The sequence below is a fragment of the Betta splendens genome, chromosome 11 (genome assembly GCF_900634795.4).
Source record: "Betta splendens chromosome 11, fBetSpl5.4, whole genome shotgun sequence".
Lineage (NCBI taxonomy): Eukaryota > Metazoa > Chordata > Actinopteri > Anabantiformes > Osphronemidae > Betta > Betta splendens.
In genome coordinates, this window is record NC_040891.2 from 9,705,713 (window position 1) to 9,725,670 (window position 19,958).

Consider the following 19,958-nt stretch of genomic DNA (forward strand, 5'->3'; position numbering starts at 1 on the left):
ATTTTGTCAATCAGCTTTGTAACATTTTTATTTGTTCATTAATTCAGTGCGAGCCACTTAAACCTTAAAGGCCTCCCATTAAGTTGTGACACTAAGTGTCCGAGTGGTCACTCTTTCTAAACATAGAGGATCTTTGGGGAAACTTTGACAGCGGTCCAATGGACGTTCGGTCCGTAGCTGTGCCCCCCCCCTTCCCCTCCCTCCCCCGTGTGTGTCCCGGTGATGATGAGGAGTGGCTGGCCGGCTGTCAGCACGCGCTGGCCGTGGGAAAGTTCCCCAACCGGCGCTGATAACCAATCAGAGGCCGGCGGCCGTCTCCGGCGCTGGAATGAATGGAGCAATTGGTCGGGGCGACGGGCGGTCTGCGAGCGAGCGTGTGAACCTGTAATCCAATACTAACTCAGCCCGGGAGGAGAGACAGGGAGCACCGCCGCAACCAGAGGAAGCCACCGAGTCTAATCTTACCCCACAGAGAGACCTCATGCAAGACGCTGTGGGGACATCAAGGACTCAGCACTCAACAAAAGGCCGGCATGCAATCAAAGCGGCCTCGTCCCTTTCCCCCTGGAGTTTCCACATCATCACCACCGCAGGTCTGATGGCTGCTATAATGGCCACACTCCCAAATAATGTGACAGAGCCGCTGTGTGTGTTTGTATACACGGAGGGCTCGTGTTACGCCATACAGCGCTTAAGTGGAGGGTCTCCCAGGGACCAGGCTGTGACACACTGCAAAGAGAAACACGGCCGTTCAGTAGAAATGAACAAAATCACACAAGTGCTGTCGGCCTTCCACACAACTGAGCGTAGAGAAGCAGACACCACGGAGACTGAACGGGTATTTATGATACACAAGCACATGACTGAGCAGCAGCTCCAGTGACATAATGAGACATGAGGGGCTTGTTCTGCATACTGTAATCTTTGCTTATTAACGTCTAAAGGGATAAGAATTATTCTCTTTTGTGAATGTGGGAACTTTGTAGTGAAAAAATAACACAGAGAGAACTACAAATTATTTCTATAATCAAAACTAACAATGTCAAATCCCTAAAAGTTGTGGACTTACTGGGTCTGGCACCAGTTGTTGACATTTCATTCCACAGCAGAAAAAGTGTTTCCCAGTGTCAGTGAAGCTCACTTTAATTGTAATAAATATTAGAATAATAACTCCTGTTAATTACTGTTACAGCAAAAGGTGTGTGTAGAAAAAAAATACTATGAAGCAACACAAAATAAATTAAAAACACACACACACACACACACACACACACACACACACACACACACACACACACACACACACACACACACACACACACACACACACAAATGATACTGATCCTTATCAGTGGGAGCTGAAGGCACCGAAGGCAGAACAGTCACCACAGAGAGAGGAGTCTGCCTTGTTTGGTTCATATGAATGAGAGGAAGCACTTAAGGCTGTTTTCATCTTATTGTTGTCGTACGAGGCTGGAGCACAGCAGCACAATGCGTAGCACAGATGCACTCACACATTCATCGACCTGATTATTGTTCAGTTGTGTGTGTGTGTGTGTGTGTGTGTGTGTGTGTGTGTGTGTGTGTGTGTGTGTGTGTGTGTGTGCGTGTGGGTGTGTGTGTGTGTGTGTGTGTGTGTGTGTGTGTGTGTGTGTGTGTGTGTGTGTGTGTGTGCGAGGTGGGGACTGGAGGAGTCGCGTTCACACACACGGTTCATGCAACCTGAATCCTTTGTCACAATAAACACAGGTGTGCATAAACATTTGCTTCTGACCTGCGTGTGTGTGCGTGTGTGTGTGTTTGCGTAACAAGGGGGGGGGGAATTGTCGGGGGGGTTGTGAGCCCTCTCTTGTTGTATTTCAAGTTCACCCAGAGTTCCCACGCTGTTATTTTCTGCCCGGCTCTCTTTGTTCTACCGGTCTCATCACATGTTGTGATTAGTTGGGCCTTTTCAGGGGCCGCCCTTTGAAGGTGAGGGCCCGCAACATGACATCATCAAATCCCCAGCCTGCTCCTCCTCCTCCTCCTCCTCTTCGTCGTTACCACTACCAAACTAGATCACACTCCAGGCCAAAACAATCTGCGCTGCAGCGACGGTTGCTCTCTCTCTCTCTCTCCTCTTCTTTCGTGTCTAATTTCCTGTTTTCCAATAGTTTCCTCCGTCTTGTTTTCATGGATTTAATCCTCATTCCGTCTTCGCGTCCCCTCTATCTGTCATTTGTTATGAGCACATCAGTAATTGCGTCCCCCATTCGCTCTCTTCAGCTGCCAAATCCCGTCAGCCGCCGTCTATCGATGCATGTGTTTTAATGTCAGTTCAAAGGGGACGACGCCGAGGCCTTTATTTTGAAATGAATCCTTGGTTTTCCATGTCGTCTGCCCACTCGGTGCACAATCAAAAACTGTTGTGGATTTGAGTTTATTAGTGAATCACAACCACGTTTTCTGCAGTAATAATCCATCATCAGCACAGACAGAAAGTGAGTCTAGACTGTCTCACCAGAAGGAAATAGTTGGAGGCACAAGTTACACGTTTTTTTTATAAGCGGGGATTTCACCAATAAATTGACCTCCATGTTTTTTGCATCAAGTATAATTATTTCTGCCGTACATATTTACACAGCGGTCCACGTGTCATGGGCTTGTTTGTATTTGAGGGACTGTGTGGATCTACTTGACCTGACTGCCTGTATATGGAGCCAGGCTGCGGCGCTGACAGACTGACGTTGACGAATGGTGTTGATACCACAATCAGGAACTGTGTGTTAGCATTAGCCAAACAGTCATGCTAAACTCTGAACCGTCCCCGAGGGCGTCGGCCCCGCGATGCCCAGGCCGTGGGCACACAGGTGGAACCTCTCATCTGTTCACTCACTTTCTACCTCAACTGTAATTTTTATTTTGTTTTTTATTTCACAATAATAATGTAAAGAACTACAGAAATGTCATTATTTATTTATTTTTTTTTAAAGGATCAAATTTTTTATTAGGATTTTAAAGGATTATTTTTTGCAAATAATAATAATAATACATTCTCAAAAATTTGAGAAGAAGAAAAAATGTCATCATTACATTTTTTATTTAAAAAAATGCAGCAAATTTTCAGTTTGGTGATTTAAATTTATTTTTGTTTTTTATAGAGAAAGAAACCTTTTTTTTCAAAGCATGGGTTTAACATTATTAGTAGATGTGCACCTACAGGGTTGTGACGCCTCCAGATTTAACCCACACGTCTTTAAATTCAGCAGCAGACGCTAAGAACATGAACGCATCATTCTGCACATCGAACCCTACGTATGACATAAACAAGGGGCAGGAGTAAAAGTGGCCTTCAGGACTTCGCTGCAGTTTTCAAGGCGTGGCCCTCAGAGACTGAGACTCTGGGAGCTGCAGGTTCGCCGCAGACAGATGTTCGTCCACTCCAAACAATGCGTGGAGCCGCTCTGTGGTGAAACCCTGCGGAGGGCGAGACTTGTTATTGTTTATAAATAGAGCGCCGAGGAAGACGAACTTTGTCTCCCCTGACGGGAGAGGAAGCTGCAGCTAATTCTGCTCTGGATGTGTGTGACACCAGACCATTGTGCCTCAGAGACAGAGGGTGTGAGAGAGGATGATTGTTCGCGTGTGTGTGCAGTGTGAGAGAATGTGGGTGAGGAGTGTGCGTGTGGTGTGTGTGTGGTGTGTGTGTGGAGGGTGTGTGGCGTGTGTGGTGTGGGTGGTGTGTGTGTGTGTGTGTGGTGTGGTGTGTGTGTGTGTGTGTGTGTGCGAGTGTGTGTGTGTGAGTGTGTGTGGTGTTGTGGTGTGTGTGTGTGGGTGTGTGTGTGTGTGTGTGTGTGTGTGTGTGTGTGTGTGTGTGTGTGTGTGTGTGTGTGTGTGTGTGTGTGTGTGTGTGTGTGTGTGTGTGTGTGTGTGGCGGGGGAGGCCTAACATTGTGCTCCGGGGTTCGAGCCTGTTTTCACCCTGTCAGTCCAGCGATCGCCCGCTCCCTCGCCCCTCTCCACTTGTATTCTTCTCCCCCGAACGCGTCTCTCAGCGTGTGTGAATGCAGAGGAAGTGGAGGATGTGTCAAATGTTGACCCACTGACACTCATCTCTGTCCTGGCTTCCCATGGGAAATGTTGGAGGGCCGCCCTCTGTCTCCCTCACACACAGCCAAAGGAAGGACTTCTTTTTTTTGCTCGGTGAGGATGTCTAATGGTTATAATGATTCTTTAATTGAGAACATGCAATAAAATGCAAGTTAGCATAAAGTTAGTAAGAAAAATGGATTCCTTCATTGGGACAGGACAGTATAAACTAGTCGAATCCACAGTGTGCCATTGATGATTGACACACGCTGTGGATCTTGTGGCTTCAGGAAGCTCAGACAACTCGACACGCTCCGCTTGATCTGCGCGTCTGTGATCTCCAAGCGCTCCTCTAATCCCCAGTTATTCGATAGCTCGCCTCAACAGGTGGATCAGAGGCGGCGCTTGGCATCTGACTCCCATTTGTCACATCCACTCCGGTCGTTAGGACTCGAGACCGAAGGGCCTGCTGGGTAACGCTCACAGGACGTCATCGTCTGCGCTTACGTTTAATCTGGAGGTAAAGTGTGAAGAAGACTGGCTGGTTTTTGAGAGAGTGTGTGTGTGTGTGTGTGTGGGGGGGGGGTGTTTGGGTGTGACTCATGTCTGGAGTCGGGAGTGAAACTCTTTGTGGGTGGTCACTGCGAGGAAAGAGTGTGAGAGAAAGTCTGAGAGAACAAAGGCAGTTATTTAACTTTCATCTCAGCTTGAGGTAATTATTCGTCTTAAGTCTGACCCAGTCACACTTTCACAGCGGCCCGCGGCCTCGCAAAACACCCAGCTCGCTCCTGTTTTGACATTTCGCCTAATGACGAGCACTTACGGGCCGGAGTGGCAGCCGAGATCAGAGGAAGGAGAACCTGCCGGCATCTGACGCCAGTCACGAGTGGCGTAAGAAGTTCAGGGCTCGACTCAGACTCGCCTTTGAAACGGCCGCGGCCTCAGATGTTCAGCGCCAGCGAGAGACACAATCGCCTCTCACACGGCGTCTGATCCCACGTCCTCGCTCGCTAATTTGATAACGAGCCCGAACAGTCGAAACATGTTTTAACGTTTGACATTTGGCCTCGAGGAAAAAAAAACACGGGGGGGCGAACAGAACCGGCCTCCTGTCAGCGTCCCCGCGGCCTCGGGAGCGGGACCCCCCCCCCTCCGCCGGTCCCCTGACCCCGGTAATGACGGCGGGTCAGGAGTCAGGTTGTGTGAAGGAACCGTCTACGTCTGCGGAGCACGTGAGGAGCGCCTGGGAACCAGAGCTCGGCGTGTGATCCCGTGAAATTGATCTCTCCAGAGGGGACCAGTGGTGTGTATTTATTTGTGTGTGTGCGTGTGTGTGTGTGTGTGTGTGTGCGTGTGTGTGTGTGTGTGTGTGTGTGCGTGTGTGTGTGTGTGTGGGGGTGGGTGTAGGGGGGGGGCCGCGACAGGAGACACACCAGCGGAAATGGCAAATCCCAGTGCCTCGTCTGTGTGTGTGTGTGTGTGTGTGTGTGTGTGTGTGTCTGTCTGTCAGTCTCTGTCAGTCTGTCTGTCTGTCTGTGAAAAGGCTCCACAGAGACAACTTCACGCTTCATTAGCTTCCAACGCTCATTAATTGTGATTGATCTATCTATTTCTATGGAGAAAGCAGGGTGCGTCTCATGACTTTGTATTTCTTCATATTAAAATAACGCTCCCGAGCTTCAGCCATTAGCAGAGTTGACCGCATCCGACAGCGATGTGAGTCAACGCAGCCGTCAAACATACAGTTTGCTTTGGCATCAAAGACATTCCCTCGCGTCGGCTTCCTCCCACGCTTCAGACATGTGTCGCTTAATGTGACGCGCTGCTGACCCGCGGTCCTGGGTCGGCTCCAGCACCGGACCGGTGTCAGACCGCGAACGCAGGCGTTCCTTGTGATCATACAGTAAAACAATGTGCATCTGAGGAGGGTGTGTGTCACAGAGACACACGAGCAGAGCTGGTGTTTGAGACGGAACCCTCCAGCGTCTCCTCTTTCATCTGCAGCATCTGCTTTTCTTCTCAGAGCTCCTCCGTCTGTCTCTGCCTGTGCAGAAGCAACCACTTCAGTCACCCACAAACCAATTCCTCCTTGCGCTTATTCAATCACGGGGGGTTCTTTTCGTCTGTCTGCTCCCGCTCAAAGGCTTTATACAGACATTTTGAAACAATCACATCTATTAGTTCGGACTCGTGATGTCTGATCCCTCCGCTGCGCATGGGGCCTGCGTGGAGATGCAGCACGCCCTGCTCAGACATTTCTCGAGGTCTGCTCTGAAGAAAAAATACTTGTCATGAACATAATTTGGCTTGACTGTAAACTGGCTTGAATGCTGCTAAGATTAGATTGTGACATCAAAGGTGGTGATTGTGAGAGAAGCAAGTCAAACAGACTAGAAGCCCTGAAAAAAAAACACAGGGTGACTATTTTATTATTATTTTTTTTAAATAAATGAGTTTAAGTGTAAGATTTGTTATCTGTAGATTACATAACATAATTTTAATTATTTTTTATTATTTTATTATTAATAATTATTATTTACTTTATCATTTGTACAACTTTCACAATATTATGGTAGAATATTTATAAACAGTGCTGAGTTCACCATTTAAATAAATCACTGTCCGATGTTAAAGCCATATGAGACAGAATGTGACAGAGGTTGTAGGTGAGAAGCTTGTGGGAAGTCACCCACACACACACACACACACACACACACACACACACACACACACACACACACTGGGATAAGAGCGTATGACTTAACATGTTGTCATTACATCACTCAGACCAGATTCAAAACATGAATTAGACAGACTTCCCTGGCTTGTTTGCTGTGGGGCTTGTGAGTGACGTGTGTGTGCATTTGTGAGCATGCACGTGTGTGACTCTGAGTGTGCGCCCACATGCATAACCCCCCGTGCACTGTGTGTGGCTGCTGTGATTTGCGCTCGGGTTCGCTCTCTAAGCTCGGGGCTTTGCCGTGTGTGCGCGTCTTGTCACACAGTCGTTAGAACAGCACTGATTGCTGTTTATTTGGTCTGCGGGTTGACACGGAGCCTAACAGTCAGGAGAGCTACTGACAGCTCTGTTTTCACTGGGTCCCTGTGGCCGCACCAACACTAACACTGGGGTCGTGCTGCTCCCTCTGTCCCCTGGACCCCAGGACTCCCACACCAAGCTTCCTGTCTGGCTTCACAACAGGCAGCAAATCATTAGGGCTGCAGTGTCCAAAGCGTCCATTTAACCTAGAACCAGAGAGGAACAGCTACCATTATTATAATATGATTATTATAGAACCACAGGAAGACACGTGTACGCTGCACGGTACATGAACACTTGGCCAAGCATATAACGTGACCCTGTTTCAGCCAGAACAAGTTGCTGCTCCGCCGTCTGTGCAGACCCCACCTCAAACCAAACACCCCATCGGCATAATCCATATTTAATTATTTATGCTATGGGGATGTGACAATTACTAAGAGCACACACACACACGCACACACACACACACACACACACACACACACGCACACGCACGCACACGCACACACACACACACACACACACACACACACACACACACACACACACACACACACACACACACACACACACACACACTGAGCTTCCTCTGTCCAGCTGACATCTCCCTTTACTGAGAAGGAGTGGTGATGGGAGTCTTACTGGAGCAGAGGGTGGGGTGGGACGGCTGTGCGTGTATGTGCGTCTCTGCTGTAACGGCTGCTCCCGGCCGTCCCCACAGCTGTCTGCTAGACACACACACACACACGCACATAAAGCAGGCAGCTGTGAGACCCTCCCCCCACGACTGCTTCCCAAGGACTGTAATGAAGAACAAGTCAATGATGGGAAAGTGGCTGAAAAGCAAAGATAAACACACACACTCTCTCTAAGAACACACGGCACGTTACTGTGCAGACGCACACTGTGCTAAAATATGGAGACAAGGACCAGGGGTCAAACAGGTTAGCAACGTGATCATCTTTATATGACGCCTGCTTCACGTAGACGCTTTTGCAGACACGTCAGATCACAAATACAGTCAAAGTAGAAAGACGCTGTAAAGGTTCTTTCAAACGTTTACCAGGAAAGGCCACATCATCAACAGGAAGCAATTGGCAGCCTCGATGATAAAGGCTGTCAAGATTTTAACATGAATGTTTGCATTGAACACATCACGCTGTGTCACTCACAGGCCTGTTTTGTTCCTATGAACACAAACAAATCCCTTGCACAAATGCTCACATCCTCTGTGAGAGTGCAGGTTTCGCTTGTCTGACTTGTTTTGATTGCAGCTATTTTAGTTATTTGTCGAGGGCCTCCCGGTATTTCGGACGTGCCATGTGAAAACACGCCGCCGACTCAGGAGTACTCCACCGTGTTTGTGTTTGCATCGGGCGCTTTTGCGCTGTTTGTTATCGCTGCAGATGGAAATAGACAAGAAGTGGCGCTGCACAGGCACAGGAAGGGCTCTGTGGGCGAGCGGGGCTGCGCTGTCACTGCAGGCGTTAGCGTCTGACACGCGCTGACCCTCACAGATCGCTTTCCTCTGGAGACACTGTGCATTAAGTGGGTTTTAAATGAGAGGCTAAAAGAAACACACAAAGACGGAATCAAAGTCACTTGACGGGACGAGGCTGCGTGAAAACCCAAGTTGTGACATCCCTGCAGCGCCCCAGACCCCACATTTAACGGCTAGCGTTCACCACACATATTTGCTTTGTACTCGTGATTCTCATGAATATTTGGGAGCATGTTGTTTAGGCGACGGCGGGCCGCTCCGTGCGTGTCTGCATGCGTGTGCGAGCACTGCTGTGGCTATTGGTGCGTTATGAGCCGGGCAGGGGTTGAGAGGGCGGTGGTGCGTTTGTTGTGTGCGCCGGAGTGTGGGAGCGAGACAGAGGGACACCGAGTCAGGAGGAAAAAGGAGGAAGCGAGTCGCAGCCGGGGCGAAATTAAAGGGGAATCGAGAGAGACAAAGAGAGAGACACTCACGCCAAGGCGTCTGATCCAGTGGGAACGCGGAGCAGGCGGAAGCATGAGCACATCAACAGGAAACGGCTTTAGCCCATCCAGCCGTGCACACTCGCCTTCTGATGTGTGTATTTGTGTATAGGTGTGTTATGGGGTATTCATGAGGCAGTTTTTAAGGTCTGCGCGTAGAACTAGACACAGGTGAGAGGTCAACAGCAGTGAGTATAGGACATCAATTCACATTCATGCATAAAATCAGTCTGATCGGTTTAACAAGTGGCCGGAACATCTGGAGGACGTCCCTGTTGGAAATAAAAGCTGATTTGAAACCATGCAGAACCCTTTTTTGACATTTTAAAGACTGAGTCAAATCAGAATGAAGTGGAACGTAAGAACACGAACAATGGGTAGCAATGCAGATGATGATGATGTGTGTGTGTGTGTGTGTGTGTGTGTGTGTGTGTGTGTGTGTGTGTGTGTGTGTGTGTGTGTGTGTGTGTGTGTGCGTGCGTGCGTGCGTGTGGGACTTGCCGTTGGATCACACACCATCATGTCATGTCCTCGACAGACTCTCGTCATTCTTCCTGTATTTTAGGCTCCGGTGCATGATGTCACTTCCTGTGCGTAGACAGTGTGTGTGCGTGTGTGTGGGTGTGGGCAGTAGTGGGACAAAGCTGCACTCGGCCTCCGAATTTTTATCTCTATGTCACACAGAACAAAGGTCAGACGCCGTTACAGGAATCTGAGTCTTTGCTAAAAGCAGGTAAATGACTTATTGACCTACTGAGTCACGGCGTCTCCAGACGTGGAGGTAATCGTAAACGCTGATACACTTCCTGTCTCAAATATATTGAGCCAATGACATCATCAGACGGAGGCTGATTAGGATTATGACTCATTTTTCCATCTTATTTTAGCTTGTAAATTAAATTAATATTCACTGTCTCTATTTTTGGTGTTTTGCATCCTACTTCCTGTTTCCACCTTGTTCATCAGGCAGTCATTGCACTGGATCTGTTGGTGATAAACTAATTTCAGCCGATTGATGCAGGATTAAAAGTTGTTCTAAATACACAAAGAGGAATCTTAACGAGCGCAATAAATGAACTCCGCAAACCACAACACAAGCATTTCCACATGGTCGGCAGCTTGGATCGCTCAGATATATTGTTTTTGTAGGAACTGACATGAACATTAACAATTAAGCTCATAGCCTAAACTCTCACTCAATCAGTTATGCAGTGACATAAAAAGATGCAATAAAAGAATTCATTTTGTTTCATACAGGCCTGAACATTTACTGTGTACACATCAGAATGTGATTATTCTTAATCATTATTAGGCTGTCATGCTTTTCTCCAGCAGTTCATCCATCCCTCCACGTCCCTCACCACTCCATATCTTCCCACCCCCCGTCTCCCCTTATCTGTTCGCTCTCGTTAGTGTGACCCTGTTTCACAGTCTGTGGTTGGCAGCCAGGAGCTGGGACACGTGGTTCATTGACTGGGAGGCTCTGGCAACGCACTCTGCCTTTCCCCTCACTCCATTTATTATCTGAACCGGGATCCTGGCGCTTGTGCTCGCATGAATACTGACCCCCCCCCCCCCACCCCCCCCCCCACCCCCCCCCCCACCAACCCCCCACCCCCCCCCCCCCCCCCCCCCCCCCCCCCCCCCCCCCCCACACACACACACACACACACACACAGAAATATAAGCAACGCTCTTCCTCTTCGTGTGAGAACTTCAGCAAAGTCCCTTCGCCCGAATCACACAGATGTTCCACTTGGCACCTCAACAGGTTGTGGTGGGGCGGCTCAGGGGCCTTTCTGGGGTCTTGGGGGCCTGCCGAGGGCCAAACAGAGCCCCAGAGCGTAGATGAGAGCTTCCTTTGTGAGACACAAAGCATTGTCTGTGCTGGGAAAGGCCATGGGGATGGGAACACCGCCCAGAGCTGGACACTGAGCAGCGATTCTGGCTCCAGGAGTGTGTGTGTGTGTGTGTGTGTGTGTGTGTGTGTGTGTGTGTGTGTGTGTGTGTGTGTGTGTGTGTGTGTGTGTGTGTGTGTGTGTGAGAGAGCCTGAGTGTGGGAGCGAGAGAAGTGTGTCCTCACATATGAGAGACGGGTGCTGTGTGTGGGAGTGTGTGTGTGTGTGTGTGTGTGTGTGTGCGTGGACGCTCCAGACTGCTCCATGTGTGATTAAGACATGTCCCACGGTGACGTTCTGTGGAAGTCTGTCCGAGAGTGTGAGAGCGCAGCTGGAAAGACGGTGTGAGTTCAGGGTCGAGGCCTGGCGTTCGGTGCTGAACGGCTTCTGAATGGAGTCTGTCAGATGACCTGAACCCTGGCTGATTGGTTTCACCTGAGGCCCTGCAAAGCTCCTCCCTCTCTCTCCTGCTCAGCGCATCGTTACGGCGGCCATCTTGTTGTTAGCCAACATTCAGACATTCCATGTCTGAATGTTGGTCCTTTAATGAACCCTGCTGGTTGGAATCCACCTGCTTCTGTTGACGTTGCATTCTGTGATTAGATCTCAGAGCGGGAGAGCAAACGGAGCTAGCTGCTAGCCGCTAGCCACTAGCCAATAGCCACTACCTGCTAGCTGTTAGCCACTAGCACTAGCCACTAGCTACTATCTGCTAGCTGTTAGCCACTAGCCGCTAGCCACTAGCCGCTAGCCACTAGCCGCTAGCCACTAGCCGCTAGCCACTAGCCACTAGCCGCTAGCCGCTAGCTGTGCTGGGCTTTGTGTTTTCTGTGTAATGGGCCGTGTACACCTCCCTGGCATTTAGTTCTCAGCATTGTAAATCATTTCACTGAATAAAGATGGTGGCGTATTCACGAACAGCTAGTAAAACATTTGTCTGCTCTATTATTTATTATGGAGATTCATTTACAGCCTGAAACTGAAACGTAGAGTGAGAGACAATGAAAGGAGAATCCCCCTTGATTGCTTTTACTGCCATATAATTTCAAAGGTAGCACAAGTGTCTAGATATTTTTAACCACTGTAAACACCAGCATCAACGTAACACTGGGATAAAGCTGTTACCACAGCAACAGACCATTTACCAAGCATCCCCCACCCAGCTTTTCTTTCAAATATGATAAGATATGGCGTTGATGAAGGACCAGGAAGCACGGCGGCTATTTTAGGATGTTGGGAACCGGCGTTAGCGAGGCTGGAAAAAGTTGGCATGAGCCTTTAAAGAGTGAGCTTGTGTGTGTGTGTGTGTGTGTGTGTGTGTGTGTGTGTGTGTGTGTGTGTGTGTGTGTGTGTGTGTGTGTGTGTGTGTGAGTAACAGCCAAAGTGGGGGTTTCGGGGATGGTGGGAATGGACAAGGAATGTCAGAAAGCCAAAGAAGGGGAAAGAATGAAAACAAAAAAAGCAAAGAAGTGGTTTATGCCCACAGAACAAAGATGGAGAGAGGTTTTTTTTTTTATAATTGGCTTTTTCCTTCGGGTCCCAGACTCGCTGGCTGAGAGGAGGAGACAGGGGCACAGAGGAGCGCATGTAGTCGCTCCTCAGCACACAGAGACCACAAAGGCAGCACAGACGGCGCGGGACTCCACGCCGCCGACGTCGGGAGCGTTCGGGCGATGTGGGAACTTTGATGAAGCGTCACTGTCGCCACGGCTCCTCCGCTGGTCGAGCACGGAAACAAAGCCCACTCACGCCAAGTCGCTCACAACGCGCTACACACACAATCGCACACACAACGCACAACTTTAGCACATGTGAACATCAGAGCAGGTCGGCCCCAGGCCCCGAACCTCTCTGTGGGTAGCTGTGTTTTACATAAGACAAGCGTGACCCTAATCCAGCATGGAGCGTGTGTGTGTGTGTGTGTGTGTGTGTGTGTCCACTGCAAACCACCCTGGAAAGCCCCTCTCCCTTAAAAAAGCCATATGCGTGTGCAAACCCTGCAGAGACGCTGTCTCATAGGTTTATTCAACTATTCCTGAGAGCCCGGCTTATTCCAGTGTTTAAAAAAGCTCGAAACCCGAGAGAGATTTCCACAAAGGTTTATTGTCTCGGAGGTTCGTGAAGATTGGATGTTGGTGCGTTTTGTATTGTTCTTTCTGACGTCGGAGACAAGGATTATGCACCCAACGTTTAAGGAGAGAAAGGGCATCAATTACTGTATCTCCGTTACTCCCACTAAGCATTCACAGACATCGCCGAGGTTTCACTTCATGTGACCATCAAACGCATGTTTATATTATTAAATTATCATCGACTTTAAAGAAGAAGCCGTTTTTTACCCCAAAAGCTTGAAAGTGATTTTCTTTTACCAAACACACACATTTGTTGCTTTTTAATCGTCTCAGTGTCCAATTTAGCTACAGTTCTCATTTTTTATAGTAATGAGAATCTTGTTAGCCAAGCGAACACACACACACACACACACACACACACACACACACACACACACTGCATGTTGTCAGTGAGCAGGCTGCAGTAGCTCCGGTTGCGGTGTCTGGTTTCCACAAGATGAGAGCGTAATCCTTGCAGGTTCCTGCCTGCTGCTTTGTTTTCCTCGCCGTCTGACTCATCCCTCCAACCTGTGGGAAGGAGGAGATGTGGACTGTGTCACTGTCATAACATGGGATCGCTGTCTACAATACGCTTTCTCAAAGCGATGGGATGCAGTTTCTGCCCCTTTCCTCTGTCTTTGTCCTTTCACTTTTCTCACATTGCACGTTTTCTTTATCGTCCATTCTCGCCTTTCCTCCTCCGCTTTCTTCTTTTCTGTTTTGTCTCGTCTCCCATAGTTTCCTGATTTGCGTTCATATTCAAAATAATGCAGCGCAAAGTAAAGCTTTCAATCTGAAAATCTTTTTGCAGCACGTCAAACCGCGTGATGTTCATCTCTCTGTTTTTAATCCGATGATCTCCCTTTGGAAAACACTTTCTGTATCAAAGACTTCCAACAAGGGAAGATTATCACATCCGCTAATGAAAGCCGAGATCATATCATGTTTGAGTCCCTTGCAGGGATTAAACTGTCAGGAACTTGAAGCCTGTGTGATTACTTTGAGTGGTCTTTGAGCTCGTGACCTTTGCACAAACACTGTACGTTAGATGTTCTTTAACCTCAGTCAGACCCTGCTTTAGCCTGACGCCGATCAGCTGTGAGTAGCAACACAAATATCATGAGGCGAGAAATGGAGGACGAACGCGGGTCTGAGCCTCGTTCCCATGTATCAACCCGCTCCATTACCCACGTCAGTGTTTCTCCAGTCACCCCCCCCCCCCCCCTGCAGGCCTCCGCCCTCCCACTTTCTCATCCTCTGTGTGAATCCCAGGTCTTATCAGCTGGCACCTGCGCCACTGCTGGGCTTTGGCAGACTAAATCCAGCGGGATCAGCGCTAAACGCAGCAGGCTTACAGCCCGTTTAATGCAGAAGTGCCCAGACTTAGGCCTGAATGGCGTCCTGAAGCCGCCTTCCAGCCAACTAACAATCAGCCCATTTTCCACCCGTGCCGGGTGACGTGCGTGGCGGCTTACCTGCCAAAACCCACCTGTCTCTCAAAGTCCGCTTCAGAGGCTGCGATAAAGCAGACGCTTGGCCTTTCACGCCCATGGCTTCTATTTGTGCTCTATCAAAGGATCCGTGGATAATAAAGCGCATTCGTTTTAATAACCCGAAGCCGCCTGCAGCGATACATTCATTTATATCAGAGCTTGAAGTTGAACACACCGGCGTGTATTCAAAAGAAAACAATTTCGACCCGGTTCAAGATCCTGCATGCAGCGGCGGCACACGCACACGCACGGCGCTCCCCGGTGCCAAGAAAGAGTCAGGGAGAACACAGTGGGGCGCCGGAGTCAGCAACGCGCCGCCGTCCACCTGGCAGGAAGCAGGCGGGCAGCAACAGAACCCTCGCCTGCACCTGCGCCGCTTCACGTGTTCCGAAGAGGAGCCGCACGGAGCAAATGTCCCCGCGGGTGCGAGTGCGAGGAGGCGGCTGGCGGGAAACGACGCACGCGAGGCCGGCGCGTTTTCATCTGGAGGGAGTGAAAAGGGGGGGGGGGGGGCACACAGTCGGCCTTTGAGGAGGCCGCGTGCTGAGGCCGCCGCTCGGCCCGCACGCACCCAGCCGGGCCAGAACCGGGCTCCGAGCCGCTCGCACACGCTCCGCTGCGTCTCCTGCTCCGCACACACGCACAGCACGTCCACACAGGGGAGGCCTTGTGCGAGGGGTCGTGACAACGGCGGCGCTGGCTGCCAGGTGACCTTTGACCCCTGGAAGCATGGGAACCCAGCCCTCTGCCTCAGATGCCCCTCCGATGAGCGAGGTCCCGTACGTGCTCCGCGCCGTGTCATCCATCTGCACCGATCCGCACACGTTTACACACACACACACACACACACACACACACACACGCACACACACACACACTGTAATTGCGTCAGTTTTTCCAGCCTTTTAAGACCAATGAATATTTCTGCCTGTGCCTTTCGGTTCTCACAGTCCTCAGTCAGTGCTGGAATGCCAAGTATCCAGGAAGCCCCCGGCTGAGCAGACGAGCGGTTGGAGTCGTAATTTAAAGCAGCCTCGGCCGTTCCCATGTGGCACGCTGCGACGGAGGGCACGAGGCAGTGCAGCGTGCGCTGACCTTGTGTCGTTCACCTGCAGCACAGCCAAGGAGCCACGCGAGGAACACAACGTTTCAGGACACTGAGAACAGGTTGGGAGCCTTTCTTCTGCCCGTCTACGAATCCACAGGTTTCACGTCACGTCAGCCTGTAACAAGGTTGAGTTATATGTTTGGGAAAGTGCTCAGTAATAATGTGGAGCACACACACGAGCAGTATGAAACCTCTGCTGTGCTTGAGCGCAGACCTGCAGTGTCCTGTGGAGCCGAACGCATCAGGCCACTTAGAACGGGTCAGCGAACGCACGGCCTCAAGGATCATCCTTGGATTGTTATAATCCCTCAGACAGCTGGGATGCTCAGAGCCACAGATGCCCAGGCGAGGGCAGTTCAGACTGATAAGGAGGGGGGGGGGTGAAAAACCTGTTACTGTGCATGTGAATGTGTGGGATGCGGGTTTGTGTGTGTGCGGCGATGAAGGGTCCGTGCGCTGCATCCTGTTCCTGTCATGTCGGCAGCTGACTCCCATTAATATTTCACAGCCAGCAAATGGAGTGCGTGTGTGTGACCCTCCTACGACGGCAGTGGAAGCAATGAGCCGGCCTCGCTCAGCATCACGCACAGACACACACACACGCGATGTGCCACACCCCCCAGTGTGTACAGTCACCTGTCTGAACACACACGTATTTACACACACGCACGCACACACACATGCACGCACGCACGCACACACACACACACACGTATACACGCACACACACACACACACACACACACACGTATGCACGCACACACACACACACACACACACACACACACACACACACACACACACACACACACACACACACACACACACACACACACACACACACACACACACACACACACACACACACACACACACACACACACACACACACACACACACACACACACACACACACACACAGTAGTAGTTTCTGGGGCCAATAAATCAGAACCAATCTGACCTCGGCCTCTCTGGAAAAGCTTGAGTCTCCTAACGCGTCTAGGGCGTCACGCTTCCAGCAGCAGATAACTGATTGTGGAATGAAAATAAGCGCCGAGCTCAAGAACAGCCATCTTTGTTGTTTGCTGCTGCGAAGGAAAACATCTATATCAAATCTTCATCCCATGTGAAAGTCGTCCCCGATGAGGCCGGCTTTGATGCGGCCTTTGATGTGGACGAGCGGCGGTAATAACGGCGATGATGGTAATAGATAGCGGCGAGTTGGACGCTGAGTTGGAAATGGCTGCTCATCGGGGATGAGGACTGGATGGGACGCGGCCCCGGGCTGTGTGATAATACAGGGAGGGGCTGGAACGGCCGCGATAAGGGGCCGTGGCACTTGTGTGCATGGGTGTTGCTTCTGCACTGATGTCACTTTGTTTGGGCAACGAAAAGAAAAGTGGAGACAGGAATAATATGCATGGAATTTATGGAGAAAAAAAAACGAGTGGGGACTAATCAGACATTTAAACAAATTAAATATGAATCTAAACAATTTCTCCCCGTGGAGACGTTTGAGGCTGATCCAGTCATTATTGGAGGGGAGGGGCAGTCTAGAGTCTAGACTGAGCATTTTAGGTAGCGCATGCTTTAAAAATAGTAAATCTGAAGACACACTGTGTTGTGTGTTTTGATTTTTTTGTGAACAGTGGACACTGACTTGTGGAAAGGAGGCCGAAGGTGAGTTGAAAACATATAACATATAACATGTAAATATGTTATGAAAGCAAGCTATGTTTAGAACGTATGACAGATAGAGAGAGAGCGAGAGAGAGAGAGAGGGAGAGAGAGAGACAGAGAGCACATCTGGGCCTCTGTCTCGCCCTGTGTGGGTCTGACCTGGCAGGACGGAGCCACTTTCTGACCAGCCAGCATTTTCCCACAGGCTGGAGTCTGTGGGAAGCGTCTGCATGCGGGTGTGTCTGCACATCTGCTCGGCTGCAATCAGCGCACGTCTGCGTCTGCGTAGGTGCGTCTGTGTTGCAGCAGCTGGAGCGGCGCCTCTGAGCTCGGAAGGAGAACGCAGCCTCGTTCCACGTGGCTTCTGGTTTCACCAGCACTTGTTTTGTGCGTAACAAAACAACATGTACCGACACAGAGGGGACTCTGCATGCCGGCGACTGGGATCAGCAGACGTTGTGCGACCTTGAAAGCGCGTCTTGTTATGGGACGCTGAACATGGGAAGGGAGGCAACAGGCCCTGTTTTCATTCAGCTTCGGCTAATTGCATAACTCCTTTTATTCTCCTTTTGTGATGTTTCAGTACTATAATGTTTTATATAAACCACATAACATAACAGCAAAATAAAATTCAAGCAGAAGCTTTAAATCTAAATGACTTTGGTGCAGAGCAGACACCAGTTCAGGGATCAGGGAGGAGAACATGTGCTGAACTGGTGGGATGAAGCATTACATATTATCGACTGTCTTTAATCCACTCATCTTGCTGCTCTTTAAATAAAACATTAGCATTTGCTCTTATTAATTAAGTCCAAGTACTTGAATGAGCTTTTTTTTAAAAGAGACGCACAAACTTGCGCTGGTCCGTGTGTGAGTGTGTGCGTGTGTGTGTGTGTGTGTCTGTTTATGCTGTTACTCACAGGAAGCCGGCCGGAGCAAAGGTTTCACATTATTGTTCGCGCATGCTTGGTGAGTGTGTGCGTGTGTCCAGGCCCCGTGTGTGCATGTTGCCGGTCTTTCACTGCTTTGATTGTTCTGCTCAATAATCGGCGCTGTATTGAGTCGCTGCTGCTCTTTAGTGAACAACTGTGGCAGGAAGCGGTGCCACGAAGGATAACATTGGCCTGAATGTAGGGTTTGGTGACCCATGGGACCCGGAGCCACACACACACAATGCACATGCATACACAATTGGGAGGCGATTGGACTGGACAACACTCACAAGGGTGTGACTGTACAAAACCAATCAAGCAGACATCTTGGCGTTTGTCATTGTTGGTGCTGCACTGATGTCGCCTCTGTGACCAGATACAAGTAAAGTCACACACACACACACACACACACACACACACACACACACACACACACACACACACACACACACACTAATCTTAATCAAGAAGTTATATACTTGCTGTAAATATGTTGGAAATGATGCGTACATGCTAAATGTGAGGATGTGATAGTGACGTGAAACTCAACTAAGACTCTCTGTTGCCAGCACGGTCTGTCCGGGCACGAGGAGAAGTGTAACGAGGTCAGCAGGGAGAAGTCTGATTGTGTGATGTCACGCTTCAGCAGTCTGCGAGTGTGTGTGTGTGTGTGTGTGTGTGTGTGTGTGTGTGTGTGTGTGTGTGTGTGTGTGTGTGTGTGTGTGTGTGTAAAAGTGTCAGCAGGCGCGTTGTTCAGCTCGGTCCTGAGAGCCAGCGACTTATGTAACAAACTAAACAGAGGGTGCGTGTGAGTGTTAACAAGCGTTTCTTCTACTTGGTGTCGTACGTGCTATCCAGTACACACACACACACACACACACACACACACACACACACACACACACACACACACACACACACACACACACACACACACACAGTGCTAAATGCTCTCCAGTGGCTGTAAAAACACTCATGAGGCTCCATCGTTTGCATTAACAATAGCGCACACGCATACACAAACATACACAACTATTTGTTTTCACACAAACACTCTAAGCTGCTCGCACCCTCTCTGCCTGATCCCTCGTCTCTTTCTGTTGTTCTTCCAGTGTACACAAGCAAAGACACGCTCTGTCCCACACTGATACATCTGGATTCGTTCTCTCTCTCTCTCTCTTTCTCTCTCTCTCTCTCTCTCTCTCTCTCTCTCTCTCTCTCTCTCTCTCTCTCTCTCTCTCTCTCTCTCTAACCTGTTTAATAACCTGTGGCTGTGTATCATGTCGGCCCAGACTCTAGAGGATAATCTTCCACATCAGACTGAATCCACACTCATAAATATCTATGCTCTCATTACACCAACCTTAATGATATGCCTGTTAATATCGTGCTCATGTTCAAGTATCTGAATAGTTTCACTAATGTCACCAGCATAAGCAGAGGTTCTCACTACCATCATTTTTAGATATGACAGTAATATAAACAGTGACATGACCTTTATTAATGCTGTCAGAGGAGGCTTCTTGTATTTGACCTCATTTACATTCAGAGGCTGACTGATACAGTGTGTTACAGCATTTTAAAAATGATTTGCTACAAACTAATAGAGTTACACAAAATGCATCCAAGTTCTTTACTGTCAG

At 49.5% G+C, this 19,958-nt stretch overlaps 1 long non-coding RNA gene across 1 annotated transcript; it reads right to left on the minus strand.

Annotated features, from left to right (window-relative positions):
- Nucleotides 1–13,074: 13,074 nt before the first annotated feature.
- LOC129604830 (uncharacterized) lies at nucleotides 13,075–16,967 on the minus strand. The gene is made up of 2 exons (XR_008696108.1): nucleotides 16,665–16,967; nucleotides 13,075–13,630 (listed from the first exon to the last, which is right to left on the minus strand). It is a non-coding gene; the product is annotated as an uncharacterized LOC129604830 (long non-coding RNA).
- Nucleotides 16,968–19,958: the final 2,991 nt, after the last annotated feature.